Source organism: Phlebotomus papatasi, chromosome 3 (genome assembly GCF_024763615.1).
Source record: "Phlebotomus papatasi isolate M1 chromosome 3, Ppap_2.1, whole genome shotgun sequence".
Lineage (NCBI taxonomy): Eukaryota > Metazoa > Arthropoda > Insecta > Diptera > Psychodidae > Phlebotomus > Phlebotomus papatasi.
The window spans coordinates 2,217,008-2,234,840 of NC_077224.1; positions in this window are offsets into that span (position 1 = coordinate 2,217,008).

A 17,833-nucleotide genomic window follows, 5' to 3' on the forward strand; every position below is an offset into this window, starting at 1 on the left:
ATTCAGAAGACCCTTCGAACCAAGAGACATTTTTCTACACATTCCAATGTCAATTCGACATAGCATCTTTCAGCATTTTTTTTTGTTATCTTCAAAGAAACATTATTTCCTTTACAAAGATATTAAATTAAAAGATGTCATATCTTTCCCCCATTTTGACAGTTTGGTCACGATAAAGCCAACACCAGTGTCACTTTTGACAATTAAAGGGTCCGCGCATTTCAAAACACACTGGGCCTACATTGATTCCCCTCCTTATTCCAGAATGTATCATAGAGGGAGATAATCAAATAAAAAAGACAGGAATATATTACATTTTGAAATGAATAAAAATATCATTAATATGTAATTGCATGTAAATTAATGTGGACTAACAACAAAAGTCAAGAGAGATGGCAATCATTGCCACGTTTTTACCACCTTAAAAATGTATATTATTATACATCGGAAATACGGCGCAATGTATAGTGAATGGGCACAAAAAAGCGCGCCAACACAGAACACCAACCAAAGAAAAAAAAACCCAAGCCTGGCGACTTAATGAAAATGTGAATAAATAAAATTAAGGACTCGTGTGAATACACCATTAAACTCCCTACTCTTGTGCATACTATACACATTCTTCCACCCCATATTCAGAAGTCACTCCTCGTGAATTCATGCTTCGGTGCACACCTTTTTATTTAATAACACCACCCGAAAAAAAAGAAGAATAAGGAGAGCGCAGAATACTATACACAGTCGATTGAAAAGTTCGGAACTTTTTGAGGCTTGAAGCATTGCAACCGCTTGATCGATCAAGTAAACCTACAACACTTGCAACTTATAACAATTAGGATTGCTAGATCCGTCAGGGAATCTGTAAGGGCGGAGTCCTTAAAGCAATCGCGTGGATGACCGCCTTGGCCGCCAGAGGTTTCTCCATAAGGCAAAAGGTTTTTTTTTATATGAAGCTGTTTGAAGCCAACTCATATATTGCTTCCAAACTCAGCTTATATTTCGAGTTCCGAAAAACTTTTTAGATGAAAATATAGAATATTTATCCCTCTTTACGAGGCACAGAATCCTGTGTACAAGGCACACCTCATTTGTGACATATATCGCGTAACGGTCACGAATGCAGAAAAAATTCCATACGAATCTGTATGTGAATGTGAGAAAGTGGCTTCAACTTTGAATGCCACTTGCCAGGGAGTAGTCCATAACCCTCAGCGTTCCCCCTAACGATGTATTCCCTACGACGATCCAACATGAACTAACTCTCGCAATACCAATCCTCTCTACGATACCCCTCCCGAAGTGGAAACTCACAGGCTGAAACTAGAAACGCTCTTAGGAGAAATCGGCGCCGCTCTGAGAGACACCTATGATGTCAAATTCAAATCTCAACGGGGGTTTAACCGTTGGGGGGAAGCTAGTGCTTCTCTAAAGTTTGAAATAGCCTTGTATCATTAGTTATGCAAGGCTAATGCCCTAGACACACTAACGACTTAAGCCGAGAGACGGCTTAGTGGAAAATGATGGAAATGTACTTTAACCATTATTTCTAATACAATTACGCTAAGCCGTCTCTCGGCTAATCCTCAGGTCTGTCAAGGCCCTAAGGCTAAAATTTATTTATTTATTTAAAATCAAATTGCCTTTGAAACTGTGCGTCTCTTACAGGCATAATAATAGGCAAGAGGTTGAACTTGTAAATACGGTTTTGAGGAAGGAACACTTAAAACATTATTCAAAAACATTGAAACGTTTAGAGTATTGCTGAATTGTTTGCACCGTTTGCACGATAATCGTTGTCGATTAGCTTGTAAACCATTGTCACTTATCGATAGTTACTGTTAAGCGGTCTTCAAACTATAGGTTTAGCCCAGTTCCCGAAGGTATTAGAGTCCTAAATAGCAAGCAATTTCATGGCTTTTTGAGAGCCCAATATGTCTTTTATCTTTAATAATCCAATCCTAAGTTAAATTTTTCTATAAAATCGTAATTTATAAGAAATTAGAGCAGTTAAGCCATATGGCTAAGCTTTAAATCTAAAGCCTGTATTACAGGACGTCATTTACCTAGCATTTGCCTAGAAGATATACTCACAGTATGCCTTTAAGAAAAATATTTCTCAAATCCAAAAGGAGTAAAAACTGTACTAATGCTGTTAGAACGTTCTCCCGATTGTTGACAAAGCAAACCTACAACATCTAAGCTTGAGAGGCTTGAGAGGAATAAGAATGTACAGGCTTTATAGAATTAATGAAGGGTTATTTGCAATAGACCATTAGGAGCTTTAAGAATTTAGAGTAATAATTAATACTATACTATTTCCTACCTAAACCTCCACGAGATGAGCCCAGGACCCTAGTCGAAATTTTTCAGTTAGGGACTGACGGAAGAGGAGACCTTGTCGTGGCAATCTGAACTATATTTCTCAGACTTCGCCAGAATAGGAAGTGTGAAGATGGTTATACGGGCTTCAGACCTAAGGCATATGGCTATGGTTCTCTAATTTTGTATCAATTAACATTTTTTTTTTTTGGAAAATTATCATTTAGGATTGGATAATATGGACAAGTGATTCATTAAATTTTGATAAAGCAAAAAAAAATTGGTTTCTATTTTAAATTTCGAGATCATCAGGAACTGGACTAAACCTTAAGTCTGAAGCTGATCTCAGGTCGCAACAAATAAGTTATGTATGGAAGAGCGAGCTCTTTACTTACCAACGGACAGACTATTATGACGGTTAACGTTAACGGATTATTAACGGACCATTAGGTAAATTTGAAGGTTTAGAAGATTTTCAGACTCCTCATAAGTTCAAAAGTTCGTCTAATTTCGGTTGATGTTCAGTTTGGGCAAGTAACTACTAAAAGACAACTAAGGACTAAAGAAGCTTAAGTTTGCTTTAGTTGTAGCCGGGTGTTCAAAGTATGGCTTTTATCATATTTTTGAGTAATGAACTTGCCTTAGTTCAGTAGAATCGTACAATCAGATCACTAGTTCAAGATAAATTAGAACCTGTACAAGCCCTATAGGGATAGTCCCAAGTACTGGTTTTTGGTAAAGTCAAAACGAGCCAAACCATTACTCAATCAGAATTTTCCCAACAGTAAAGGAAAATTATATTGGAATCCAAATAGACACAAGGATTAGGTGAAAGAAATTTATGCAAATAACTTCTAATCGATGATCCTAAGCCCTCAATGTATGACAGTTTGGGATAAATACTGCCAAATTTTACAGCCTAAATATTCTAGAGGATCAACGTGAGTTTATTTCGACCCTTAGACCTTAGGTAAAGTAAAAGCAAGAAAATCCACAGTAGGATTTGAATGAAACACTGAAGTTTGAAAGTTGAATATGGATAATATCCCCTACAGGGGTCCCAGTCAAAATCCCAAAAGCCAAAATTCCGAATACTAAAATCCTGAAAGCCATTATCCTGAAAGCCAAAATCCCGAATGGGCCAAAATCCCAAAAGCCAAAATGTTATCATTTAGAAATTCAAGATCCACTTAGGATCTTGGTTAGGTCCACTTCTAGTCTGGAGATCGTATTATAATCAACTCTTCCTGCTCAAATTCTCAAGAGGTCTTCAGACTAGAAGTTTTAAAAAGCCTCAAAATCTTAAATAACGAACAATTTTATTGTTTCTTTCTTCGGAATCTGATGGACCCGGTCAAAAGCCCGAAAGACAGAATCCCGAAATCCAAAACGTTATCGTTTAGAAATTCAAGATCTTTAGGGAGTGGGCCTAACTTCTAGTCTGGAGATCGTATTATAATCGACTGTTCATGCTCAAATTTTCAAGCGGTCTTCAGACTTGAAGTTTCAGAAAGCCTCAAAATCTTAAATAACGAACAATTTTATTGTTTTTTTTGGAATCTGATGGACCCGGTTAAAAGCCCGAAAGACAAAATTCCGAATTCTTGAAAGTGTCATTGCTTCTGCTATTCTTCTTCTTTCAGGATTTTGGCTTTCGGGATTTAGGCTATCTCCTCCCCTATAGACATGAGGCTTTTACAGGAATCCGATCTAAGGTTTATCTACGTGGCTTAACTGATGTAAATTCTAAGAAAAGGCTTAAAATCTAGTCCGAAAACCGCTTTAGACAAATATGATTGAACTCAAAAAAGATGAAGGATTGTTTAAAAAGGCTTTTCCAAGTCCGGTTACCATCAAAGGTCATAGAACTTTTCCAGCAACCCAAGACAACTCGATAGGGCGTTTGTTAACAAGAGCCAGGCATGTATTTATGACCAGCAATACTCATAAGAATGATACGGCTAAGAGATAGCAGAAGAAGAGATATGGTTGAGGAATGACCCCATCGTCAAAAATTAAATTAAACCACAAAAAGAGACAAGACAGGGAGTGAGATTCTCTGCATTTTAGAGGAAATCAACTCTAATTAGATGGAATTATTAACTTATGTCAGTTGAACAGGCACAACAAAAAAAGAAAAACAAGACATTTGGAATTTACTGCTCTACTCCCTTCTGCTTAGTAATTCCATGTTTGTGGATTGTGGTTTCAATTACTCACCCAAAAGCCTCAAGAAAGAGGGAATTGAGAGACTTAGAAGTTAAATAAAAAAATAGAAAACATGACTATTAGAGATTACTGGTGAGAGACAATGCGTGAAAAGAACCTAACAAATGACAAAATGTACATTAAAGAACTACAAATAACACCACTCATTCGGCTTTTAGCATTACTAGTTTTTTTTTGGTGGATAGACCGAAACCTTTTTGGCTTTTGGGGTTTCAAATTAATGCGACGGCTGTTGTCTTCATTTTCCAGCTTATTCATTTCATTATTGTGATATTCAATGGGTCATTTATAGTATTACCATTCCCCCTTTTGCAGTCCCATACAAACTCTAGGCTATCAGTCTTTTTTTTTTGTTAGTTCCTCGCACCAAAGGTGATGAAGGAACATGAAACAAAAAATTTGTTACCCAAATGTAGGGGCCTCAAGGAAAGCATGAAAATTATAATAGGGGAAGGAGAGAGAGAGAGAAAAAAAATTATGCACCCTCTGGGATTAGAAACACTTTAGGGGTTGATCATATCGATTGGGGTCTTGAGTAAGGTATACGGTTGTTTGCAGTAGGGATCCCACAATGCGTCTATTCCGTATTTGAATCATTCGCGTTCACCCATGCAATTCCGTTAAGTGTTGAGATTGGGGTGAACTAAGTAGGGGATTCACCCCTATACAGTCCACCGGATACCCAGAGACAAAATACAAAAGAACTCATCTACTGCATTAAGGCTGTCTCCGGGACCATCCCCCTGGAGACATTCGTGTGATCTCAAATGAGGGGGATTTTCATGGTAACACTGAACGAAAAAAAAATAATAAAGGGAGGGTTGTATAATTTTATAAAATTGTATTTATTATAGGGCATTAGAAATCGCATGTTGTGCTGCCTTTTGTACATATTCGGTCACGCGTGCTATTGCTGATTAGGCTCAACAGTATACTTCTCTCTCTCCCTATATACATATATATGGTTTGGAACATTGAACAAAACATCTAGCACACAATCAAAAATCATCAAATACAGAAGGGTGAGAAGCTGCAAAGTACCCTCCTTCCAAATACCACTTTCATCCCTCTTTAACTTTTTTTCCTGTACATTCTCTTCTTCCCTCAAGAGACTCCTAGTATTCCCAGTGCGTGCTTAACCTCAAAAATGCTGTTTTGAGAAGACAAATAGCAGTTGTCAGGAAAAAAAAATCAAAGGACCCCTATACAGTAGTTGATCCTTGAGTTGGGATTACCCAAGTAGCAAATTAGCTGCGCTTATAGAAACCGAAAAAGACTCCCAAGATCTCATAAACAACCTACTGAAGACCAATAACACAAATCACGAAAGGTCAAATACGGATTACATTGTAAAACCTGAATTAGAATGCTATTAGAACATCTATTAAGTTCTATAAAAGTGATTACATAAGCTACTTCGTGAATACACGAAAAAACAGATCTATAGTCAATTCTCTATGAACGCAAAATAATCCTGTTTCCCTATTAAGTGAATCAATCTGAAAGACATATAGAATTATATTCAATTTGTAAACAAGTTTATGGCTTTCTTTAATGCTGTTTTAAATCGAATGGTTCTTGAAATAAGTTTTATAGTGTTATTCTGAGATTCTGGAGTCGGTTCTTCAATAGTGATACGGGGAATTGTTTTGGTTCCTCCAAAATTATTACAGGAATTTTGTACCAGTTTCGCAAGAGTATGCCTCTATCACTTGCAAGGACTAGGGCCACTAAGAATTTCTGAAGAACCCTTGCCCTATATTTAGTTTCAGTTTCTTTTAAGTTCCGACAGATGTCTTCTACCAGTTTTCCTATAATTCGTCTATCTCTCCTATAAGGGCCAGTACAACCTTAACAAAAACAAATCCCTTAATACCTTTGGAGTAGAACGTTCTAATGCTTTGATACGAAAAGTTCCATTAGTTCTTTTACGTTTATTTAGTTCGTTTTATCACAACGGGGTACTACTACTACGAACCTGTTTCACCTCTAAGGACCAGTGTAATCTTGACTAAAGATCTCCTTATCCTTTTCGAACAAGCTTTGATCATTGCTCTGTATGAAGCAACGTGAAACGTTTTATGATATCGATATGAAAAGTTCTATTAGTACTTTGTAAGTCACGACAGAAGACCTCTACTAGTCAAAGGAGAAGAGCCTAGCCTAGTATTCTGTCTATAAGTCCCGCTAGAGTTCGCTTTTATCACCTGTAAGAACCTACACAACTTTAAAAAAGGTCTCTTTTCAAACAAAAAAATGCTTTGACTAGTAGAGGTCTTCCGTCATGACTTACAAAGTACTAATAGAAATTTTCATATCAATATAAAACGTTTCACGTTCCCTCATATAGAGAAATGATGAAAGCTCGTTCGAAAAGGATTAGGAGGTCTTTAGTCAAGATTACACTGGTCCTTAGAGGTGAAACAGGTTCGTAATAGTAGTCTTCTATCGAAACTAGAAGGAATTACTAGAAGGAATACCTCGTATTCTGCGGAAGACCGGTTAACCGATTCAAGACTTAGGAGGACAAACACTAATTAAGATTCAGAATTACTAAAATGAGGATTCTTGGCAAAGAAATCAAGTAAAGGTATAGTACACAAAGGACCATAGACAACTAGAAAGTCCGCTCATCATTTCCGAAACCGTAATATAGAACTTAAACTTTTAACGGTTTTATACGGATTTCAGACCTAAAGTTTATCCGTATGGGTTAACTGTTATAATTTTTGGGAAAATTTGAATATCAAAGATGTATTTGTGTTGTCCTAGGCCCTGGGATATGTAATTATTCACTCCTAAGGACTTCGAATACGCAATTCTATGCTATCATTCGCTTGAACGAACTCAGACTGAGTCATCTGTCCATGAAATTAGGGAAAGGCTTTCAGGCCTCCGCACACATTCTGGCTTCGAACATTTCACATTATTCCCATATTCTTTTAATGAATTTGACCTAAGGTGAAGTGTCTGAAACCAGAAAGCCTTTCCCTCTACTCCGTTGCAATTTTAGTAAAAGAACCGATTCCTACTATTGATCTATCAGACTTCTAAAGTTACAGCGGTTTGTTATCGTTTAAAAATTCAAGATCTTTAGGCAATGGGCAGAGCCTCAATTGGATCAGTGGATAGAGTATACTGTCTCTATGACTGTGAGGTCTGGGATTTAAAACTGAACAACAGCAGAAAAATGTTACTCATACCATATCGGTTTTGAATTCGTTCAGTGAATGAACGAATAGTAATGCCAATGGTGCATATTAGCAAAAAAGTAAACCGCCTAAAAACAATTGAAACTGGTACGAGATTGAGTTTTGGCATGAAAGTGGTACTTCAGTCAATAATATTCACTGTCATTGATCCAAAGACACAGCCCCGAATCGGGGGATAGGATGAAGTAGAAGTGGGGAAGCATAAGAGACACAATTGTAGCTTGGATGCATCGGTATTCCGAAATGGAGAACTGATCCCTGGCAAAATCTTATCTTAGGTAATGGGCCTAACTTCCAGTCTGGAGATCGTATTACAATCGACTGTTCATGTTCAAATTCTCAAGCGGTCTTCAGACTAGAAGTTTCAGAAAGCCTCAAAATCCTAAATAACGAACAATGTTATTGTTTTTTTCGGAATCTGATGGACCCGGTCAAAATCCCGAAAGCCAAAATTCCGAATTCTTCAGTGTCATAGCTACTCCCACGATTGCATCCGCGCTTGCTGGAGACAAAGGGAAATTTTCTGTGTCTTGGAAAATTATTCTAGACATTATCCTCCATATAATTTCATCCCTTTCAGGATTTTGAACATTCAGAATTTTGGGCTTTCGCGATTTTGGCGATCGGTATTGTGGCTGTCGAAATTCTCCAGAAAATTTAAGCTGATAAGAAATTGGATAACTTACGACAAAAAGTTAATTATTCTCAAAGTTATAGGGGTTTCAAATCTTAAAAATCCTACACTCAGTATGTAAAATTTCAACTTGAAATTGCTCTACTGTAAAGTTGGCCATTCGCGAGTTATTTATTTTATATTCTGAGCTGTCGATATGGCTAGGCCCTTAGGTTTAAATCCCGTATAAGGGTATACAGTAGAGCAGACCTGTGCTTATTAAAAGTCGTCTAGTATCGGAAATTTTGTGCTGATAGTTCTAATGGAAATTGCAGATAGCTGTTCTGGTAACACCAATCCCGCTTATTTACGGTGCCATGATGAATATTTTTGTGCCAAAAAGACATAATAGAAAAAAAAAACCCACATAAAAAGAAATTGTCTTCTTGATATATCTTTGTCAGAAGACGGGTAGCTCTTCACTACACACCATTTTACTTGAATCTTTCAGAAATAAAAAGAAATTAAATGCAAATATCACTTTAAATGAACAGTTCTTAAATGGCGCGCAATTCAACTGTGACAGAGATATCGTCGGTTGTCTCAGCAACTGTGCTAACTGCATCTGCTTTGTGTCTGCATTCGTTACAAACGCCGCGCAGCGATGCGTTGCTTACAATGAATGCTGACACAAAGCAAATGCAGTTAGCACAGTTGCTGAGGCAACCGACAATATAGAGACACAAATAACTCATTTTACAAACGTCTGGAGGCGCTGCGGTTGCAAAAAATCTCTGAAATGCGACAAAATATTTTCTTCTCTATTTTATCCTTATTAGCAGGTCGTGTCCCTTCTTGCAATATGTACTTTAGCATTCCTTATTAATCAAAATAGTGTTATACAAAAGGGTTTTTCTCAAACCTATCCTGAATTTTGGGACAGTTCAAAAGAATATGAGTCTTCCAGCTCAAAATTTCATCCAAATGTTTTTGTTGTAATATCGACAATTATTCACAATTAACCCAAATAACTGTATTCAACTAAATTATTAAAAGGATTTTCTTGTGAAAATGACTTAACTCTAAAGAATTAAACAATTTTCACATTAAAAACCTCTCATTTTCTCTACGAGAATTTTCGCGGCATGTCGAAGAATCTCAACTGGCACCACCAAATTCACTTCGGCTTTTATTTTAGCACAGGCCTGCAGTAGAGTCTTCGAAATTCGAACGCTCGGAGGGTATTTTTGACATTTCTCACCTCCCAAATTCGAACGATTTTTTCGATTCAGAATACGATTTTTTAACATAACCCCACAATTGACATTTCGAATCCATACGTCGTTCGAATTTGAGAGAAATTCAGATTTAAGAGACTCTACTGTAGTTTGAAGTTTTTCAGTTTGATTTCATCAAGATATTCAATGCTTCTTGGGTTTTTTCACATTGGCACTTAAGATTGGACAGTCGGGTTAAATGGGGTACAATGCCTTAATTCCTTTTGGCAGGGACAAACTCACGTGAGAACTTCAACACCATGGGGGAACGTTCGTACCAAAATCTGGTCTATTTTCCCATAAAACAGTGCACAAAAGGGGCATCTGAACTGGATCAGTAGAAAAGATTGGTAATACCTGCTTAACTGGTGGCTGATGGGCGGCACCTAGTTTCTTGGGGCTCTGCGGCCCCGCAGACTCCTGCTGCGGGGAACCGGAGGGTTCCACCCGTACTATGATCGCAATGGTTGTCAACTAAACAAACACCACCACCTAAAGAACCACCCAAGTTAAAACACAATTTCTTTTTGGGTTTATCACCCGTTGACACTTTGTTTTCTTTCTACGTAACCCCTGCTTTAACACTTAACACCAAAGCGGACAAAAAACCAGAACCTACTCTACACGTCACTCTCTTGTAATCCAATTTACTTGATGTACAATTGCTCTAATCCTCTTTTTTTCTACCACTGATAATCGTCGATTCACTTCACAATAAAAAGTTTTAGTATAACCTCCAATAAAAACGACGCATTCACGTTACTTTTTTTTCTTTTAGATTAATCCACACCACCTTTTAAAATCTCACTTAATAGCAAATTTACAATAATAAACGATGATTGTAATTTGCCTATAAAAATGCCCGTTTTTGGTCACTAATTGTATTTATGCTTCTTTTTCTTTCTATCGCTTTAAACTTTTAAAACTTTTGATTGCTGTGATATTAGTTTGAAGGAAAAAACCCACAATAAAATAGCAAATAAAAAATATATATAATGTATAATAAACAATCAAACATTAAATTGCTATTAAAACAATTTTATAGACTGATTTCGTCATTTACACAATTTTTTTCTCTTTCTTCACTCTTTTGAAAAACGAATAAAAAAAATTAATTTGAAATAGTAAAAGATGTTATTGCTAGGCTTGCCTATTATACTTGGGTGAAATTAACTTTTTTAGGGGGGTAGGGGGCAGACCAAATGAAGAAAAATTTCAGCTATAAAATATCACTATAAAATGCACAATAGTCCAAATAACTATTTCGTATTACTTTATACGACTTTAGTCTCTTTTTTTATATTGTATATAATATATATTTTTTTAAATATCCACAGCAACAATAATAATAATAAAAGAGATGTCGTTAAAACAGTCGTAATCCAATTTTTTAAGCTTTGCTTTTTCGGTTTTAATCGGTGTATCTTGTCACTCACAAAAAAAAAGAGCAATTTCCACTTCTTTTAACGCACAAGATATATTTTTAAAACACTGCGAATAAGAATAAGTCTTATATAAAATTCTGTACGTTGTGCTATTTATCTTTCTTTTTTTTTTAATTCTTGTAAATACTGAGGGTTAATACTTGGTATAATTGCCACAGTTTTCACTTTATTTTATTAAGCAGACTCTTGATTTTATATATATTTGAAGAAAAAAAAAACACCTCTCTTTGTTGGTTTTAATTAAATATCCTCACATTCACAATTATACGTAATGGGGCCGCGGTTTTTTCAATCGGGTTTAATAGTAGTTTCTTTTTTATTAATACATTTTTTTTTCTCGGTTGGGATGATATAGAACGCAGCACATCCAATATAATCCCACAATAATTTATACGATGATATTTATTCTAACAATGGAAGAACATTGAGTATATAATCCAATGTGTAGAGTAATCCTTTAGAGACAGTAATAATCCAATTATTTGAACACCGCAACACCACATACAACAATTGAGTTAGACATGGATTTTCGGAATATTATTATATTTCCTTTTTTTCTTGACACCATTATCCAACATGTCACACAATCACCATTTCCCTAGTGAATTTTCACAAAGATTTTTCTTTTTTTGTTGCACAAAACCAGAAGATGAAGAAGTGAAAAAGATTGGCAAAAGGTGTGGCGCGTTTTTCTCCTACTTCACAATTTTTATTTTCACTGAAAAATTCAGGCTCTTGGAACAAGAATAAGTTTCAATGGGGTTATCCTCAAGCCCTAGAACTATACACATGTAGACACTGAGGGTTTAAACCCCTTAAAAATGGGGTTAAATTGCTGAAGTTTCAACTCTCTCTCTCTGTCTTCCCGTCAATCGCGATTCCGACTTTTATCTTTCACATAAATTTACTTATAAATAACAAAAAACACGTCCGTTCACTGTGGTAGCTCAACTCGTTGTGCTAATGCAATTGTATGGTCAGAAGTTGCGAAGCAGCCGGTTTGGGTGTTATGGCTCAACAACGTCATCCATTCGGGTATTGGCGTCTCGCGACCCGAATCTCAGCCGAACGTACAAAAGCCACCACACAGAGTCATCCGCGAGAGTTGCATGAACTCACAAAGTACCCCGACCGACCGAGACAACCGATCGACATCGATAGACGGCACGAAGTGGCATTACACACATATAACATGCCATTGAATTGCCATGCGCAGCAAAACAAAATGCACGCCATGCCAATTCACATGTCTCTCCTGTGTGCTCTTGGTGTGTACGCCATCGAGGGAAGTGCAACAGAGATAGAAGACACACGAGGGTGAAAAATGTTTATTTGAATGCAAATGACAGAGATAGTGATACATAACACCCAACTGTCAATGACCATGAAAGAGACAACAACAACCAATCTTTAAATGACAATCACTATCCGGCAAAAAGGGAGAAAATTGTGTGGAAAATTCATGGGAAAAAGCGCCCCCCATCGGAATACATATGCCCCAGAGTGGGACAAAAATTTCCCTAAAATGACATTCGACAGGGGAGAAATTATCTGCTAAATACTCTCACTCATTCTCCATCCCTCTCTTTTACTATCTCTTTCATCAAAATTTTCAGCTAAATTGTCTTTTTTTGCACCCTTCTTTGCGATAGTGGCGCCTTCAACATCCTCTCAACCCCCAAAAACAATCATCAACAACACCGAAAAAAAAAGAAAACTTCCTGAAAAAGTGTTAAAAAAGAACCCTATACCACGCAGAAGCAGATTGAATAACCTCCTTGTCTTCAAACACCATCTCCCGACAAATTTTCCGTATCAAATATCCATCTAACCCAGTACACAACCATTCACGCAATCGACCACCACTCACAACATCACCCAACAACAACAACAACAACAACAAAAACACAACCTCTTCATGGATATAAACATAAAAAAAAAACCCATCCAATCATTTTGGAACACACAGTGCAATAAATTGGAAAAAGCTATGAATTTTATTAACATTCATGAATATAGGAATATTATTATTATTATGCATAAATACCGTGCATTGACAAGAGAATGAGCAATAAGAAGAAAATAATAATATACAAAACGCTACAACTTAAATGATTTTAATACTATTTTCGTGTCACAATGGCACATGGATTTTCTTTTTTCTTTTTCATTTATACTACCCAAAAGAGAGAAAGAGAAAAAAATCACCTAAAAGCCACACACAATGGATTTCTTCTTCTTTTTCTTTTTTCTTTCATCTTGCTTTTTTTTTGGAGAGTATAGGGATCAAAGAAATTTGCATAACACGCATATATAAAATATTATGGCACAAAATGCAATGAACTGAAAGTTCTTTCTGCCAAAGTGAATACCAAACACTCTCTTAAACAGCAATTCATCGATAGAGACCCCATGCCCTTAGAAGATACCCATCGACTTCATTGTTATGAAGTGAATTTTTTCTTGCCAATTTCAAATTATATACCTCAACTTCTCTTTTAAACTCGCAGTGCTAAAACTCAAGGTGCCACACGTTGTTTTCTGTCTTTTATAGGTTCGTTAGTTAGGACATTTAAACACCTATAAAGATTTTCTCTATTTCTTACCATAATGAGTACCAAATATATAATTAGGTAATTAGGATAATTAGGCTTGTAATACATGGACAGCTGGGTTGTCTAATTAAAAAGGTAACTCTAAAAACTTCAACTTTTATTACGTGTCTGTTCTTAACATTAAAATTAAGTATGAATAATCTCTTTTATGATTATATGAATTTTGTATTTAAAGACAAAAGCGACCCATAAAAAAGAGAAGAAACTACTCTTCTTGTTACACCTTAACTGGGCATAATTTCTCAGGTATTCTAGCACTGAGAGAAATCCGAAAAAGTTAAAATAACATTCTGGAAATGTAATTTTACCCTGCAGTACTGATCCGAAATTGGTGTAAATATTATGCTTTTTAGGTGTATTGGGGGTTAAAGTTACCATTTTTCATGTTGATTTTACCCTCAAAAGGTGTAAAATTAACATTAAAAAATATTGATACATTTTTACACCTAAAAATGTTAAAGTTACGAGGAAAAAAAGTTAATCGCACCCTCTTTTTTCTCAGTGAAGTGCTTAAGAGATCGCCTTCACACAGAAAAAAATATTTTGTAAAAATGTTCGTAAATGTTTGTGCATTCCTATTGGGGATTTACGAAATGCTCGTAAATCGTATAACCCACAAACAAGTTCGTAAAAGTTTGTACTTTTTCACAAACATTATTCGTAACATGATCACTTGACGAACAGTTTTTGTACTTTTACAAACATTTGTTCGTAAATGTTCGTAAACACAGAAAAAAAACATGTTCGTAAAATTTTGTCTTTTGTTCTTAAATTATTTGTTTGTCTGACAAACATTTTACGAACATTTACAAACAATTTTACAAAATATTTTACTTCTGTGTGGCGACAGAATTTTGTTTGTAGCATGATCACTTGACGAGCATTTTTGTATTCTTTTAGAAACATTTGTTCGTAAACGTTCGTTAGTGCTTGCAAATATATGCAAAAATGTTCGTAAAATTTAGTCATTTGTTTGTAAAGCTTTGTCACAAAAACAAAAATGTACTAACAAATGTTTGTAAAATTCTCGTCAAGTGATCATGTTACGAATAATGTTTACAAACTTGTTTGTGGATTATACGATTTACGAGAATTTCGTAACTCCTTCATAGGAGTTCACAAACATTTACCAACATTTTAAAAAAATATTTTTTTCTGTGCATAGATCGGATTGTATCGGTAATAATTTTTAAATCATCCTTTTTACTGCTCGAACTCAGAGAGAGAGCAGTTATATAATCGTCTTTTTTTTTCAACTTTTCACTGTTTTGGAGCTTAAACGGTAAGAGATATCGACATCTACTCTTCAATGACCCCAATAAAAAAACAATATCTCTCGACGTTTAAGGTCATTTTTCAACCAAGGTTAAATTTGAATTTTTTGGAAAGGTACTAAAATTTCGAGCACTTTTTTTTTACAAACATTTATTTGTAAATATTCGTAAACATAGAAAAGTTTATAGAATTTTGTCATTTGTTCGTAAAGTGTTTTAAAATAAACAAAAATGTACGAACAATGTTTTGTAAAAACAAAAACAAAAATGTTAGTCAACTGCTTATGTTACGAACAATGTTTACAAAAAAGAGTATAAACTTTTTACGAAATTTTTTGTGGGTTATTCGGTTTACGACAATTTTGTAATTCCCTGGTGGGAATTTACAAACATTAATGAACTATTTTACAAAATATGACTTTCTGTGAGCATGAAATGTCCTGAAAAAAGATCTCGATTTTATAAAGAATCGCACAAGGAGAATGGTCAAATCCGTTCCCGGAACCGCCAACGAACGAGACCTATGTCAATGGATAGACATTGGTATAGGCGGCATAGGTAACAACTTTTGTTCTGGGACCAATGTTCTATGAGTACGATTTTTTGTCATGAATAATTTATGAATTAATATTGGTATTAGTAGTGAATTTTGAATTTGGACTCTGTTGATAAAAACGATAACTGGAAGTTTGTCGAAAGGTCCCCCTAGGGGCGCTAATTTCTAGAATACGGTAAACCATAGGTGAGCGAAAACCGTTTGAAACCGATCAAACGTTAAATGAACATTGCACATCAATGATCAAAACGCTACCTAGCCAAAAATATTTTGACGTTTATTCGGTTTCAAACGGTTCTTGCTCACCTGTGTGTTAAACCTAACCTCAAATAAATATCCTTAGGGAAACTGTGGGAAATTTCGGACAGATTGCATATAAACCTGGAAAACCTATGTTTGAATCGCAATATTTATAAAACAGATTGATATCTTTTGTTACTTCTTTTTTTTTCAGGAGTAATTTCTGGAATTTTTTAAAGTTGGAGGGTCGAATGAATACCTATTGGCAATTTCGTTAAAATATCGAAATTTATTTAATGTGCGAAATGTAAGCATTAGGGGAAGTGCTTATAATTTTGGACAGTCTGCATATAAGCATCGATATCCTAAGTTTGAAGTGCCATATTTTCAATACTAATTGACTTTTCTTGTTACTCTCTTTTCAGAAGGATTGTTTAGAAACTTGGCAAGCTATTTATCATCTCATTTTTACTAAAAATTGTTTTAATACGTTTAAAAATGAATTGATATGTAGAGGTGAATTTGACTCTTATTTTGGACAACTTGGTTATTAATTTTTACAACTTGTCTGTAAATTTGGACAGATAATCCGCCTCAACAGGATGCCCATTGTTCTTCATTTTATGAACCAATCTTACCAAGTCCTCTTCCTGGTCATGTAAGGGAAACGTGGAATGTCACAAGAAGCCCAGAAACTTTCCATATCATTCATTAAAGTGAGTTGACTTCGGTACTCCAAGTACGTGCGGATTCGCTCATTCCCTGACCTTTCCGGGAGCCTTTCAAGGCATTTCTCACTGCATCTCTTTCGTAGAGATGATGCTCCTTCATTTCTCCAGGCATTTGTCCAACCTAGTCATCACAAAAGCTAAAACTTCACGAAATTTCGTGAGAAAAACACCTGTCCAAAATAAGAATCATCACCTCACTGGTGAATGTCTTAAAAAATTTCCCATTTTTCACACGAAAAATATAATTCACAAGGCAAATCTCACTTCAGGTCAAATGTACAAATCATCAGTAACGTGAATCAACACAATATTCAATGAATATTCAATAATATCACTCAAAAACAGCGAACAAACTTTGTTAGTACTTCACCAAAACTAAATAAGACTGAAGTAAGCCACGAAGTTCTGTCATATTTCTCGTAAGCAATTGCTCACACTGAATTTTCAACAAAGCAATTTCAACTCAAATCATATTCAAATTTTAACGTATTTAGTGTTAATATCTTCCAAAAAGAACAAATATTTAGATAGAATTCATTATTCATCAAATATTGGAATAAAAATCCATCATTTTAATCAATTTATTTTTAGTGTCCAATGTTATCCTCAAAGTGTCCAAAATAAGAAACTGGACAAAATTAGAAGCATTTCCCCTATGTCGTTTTCTCATTAATCTACCTTATTCCTATAAGAATAGGTGTTCAAATATCATTTTACAAATGGTACGAAAAAAGTGCCAAAATGTCATGATACGATTTCTTAAAGTTCCAATAGAGGTTCCTTTAACCATATATCGTCTTTCTATCTTAAAATAACGTGTGCAATATCGGACTCAAAGCTTTTCAAAGCCATTTATCCTTCCGGAACTTTTACAGAGTTTTTTGGTACTAAAACTTTTGTAAATATTGAGAAATACGACGAGTGTCCGATATTGCAAGCCGTCCAAAATTTTGCACAATTTTCCAATAATCAATTTAGCAGTTCTGTGACTAAGTTTTGTATTTAAATACATAGTGACACGGTACACTTTGAGTTTAAGTGCATCTGATGTTAAATTCAATAGTCTAAGCTGGATAATCTCGCTTTTTGACTTGATTAAAAAAACGAAGAGATTCCCAAATTTTGAACCTCAATTATCAAAGAAAATGGCCTTTTCTTCACACAAATTGGCATTCTATTGAATGCTTTTGTAAATATTGAGAAATACGACGAGTGTCCGATATTGTAAGCCGTCCGAAATTTTGCACAATTTGTCAGTAATCAATTTAGCAGTTCTGTGATTGAGATCAGTAATTAGGTATTTAGTGACACGGTACACCTTG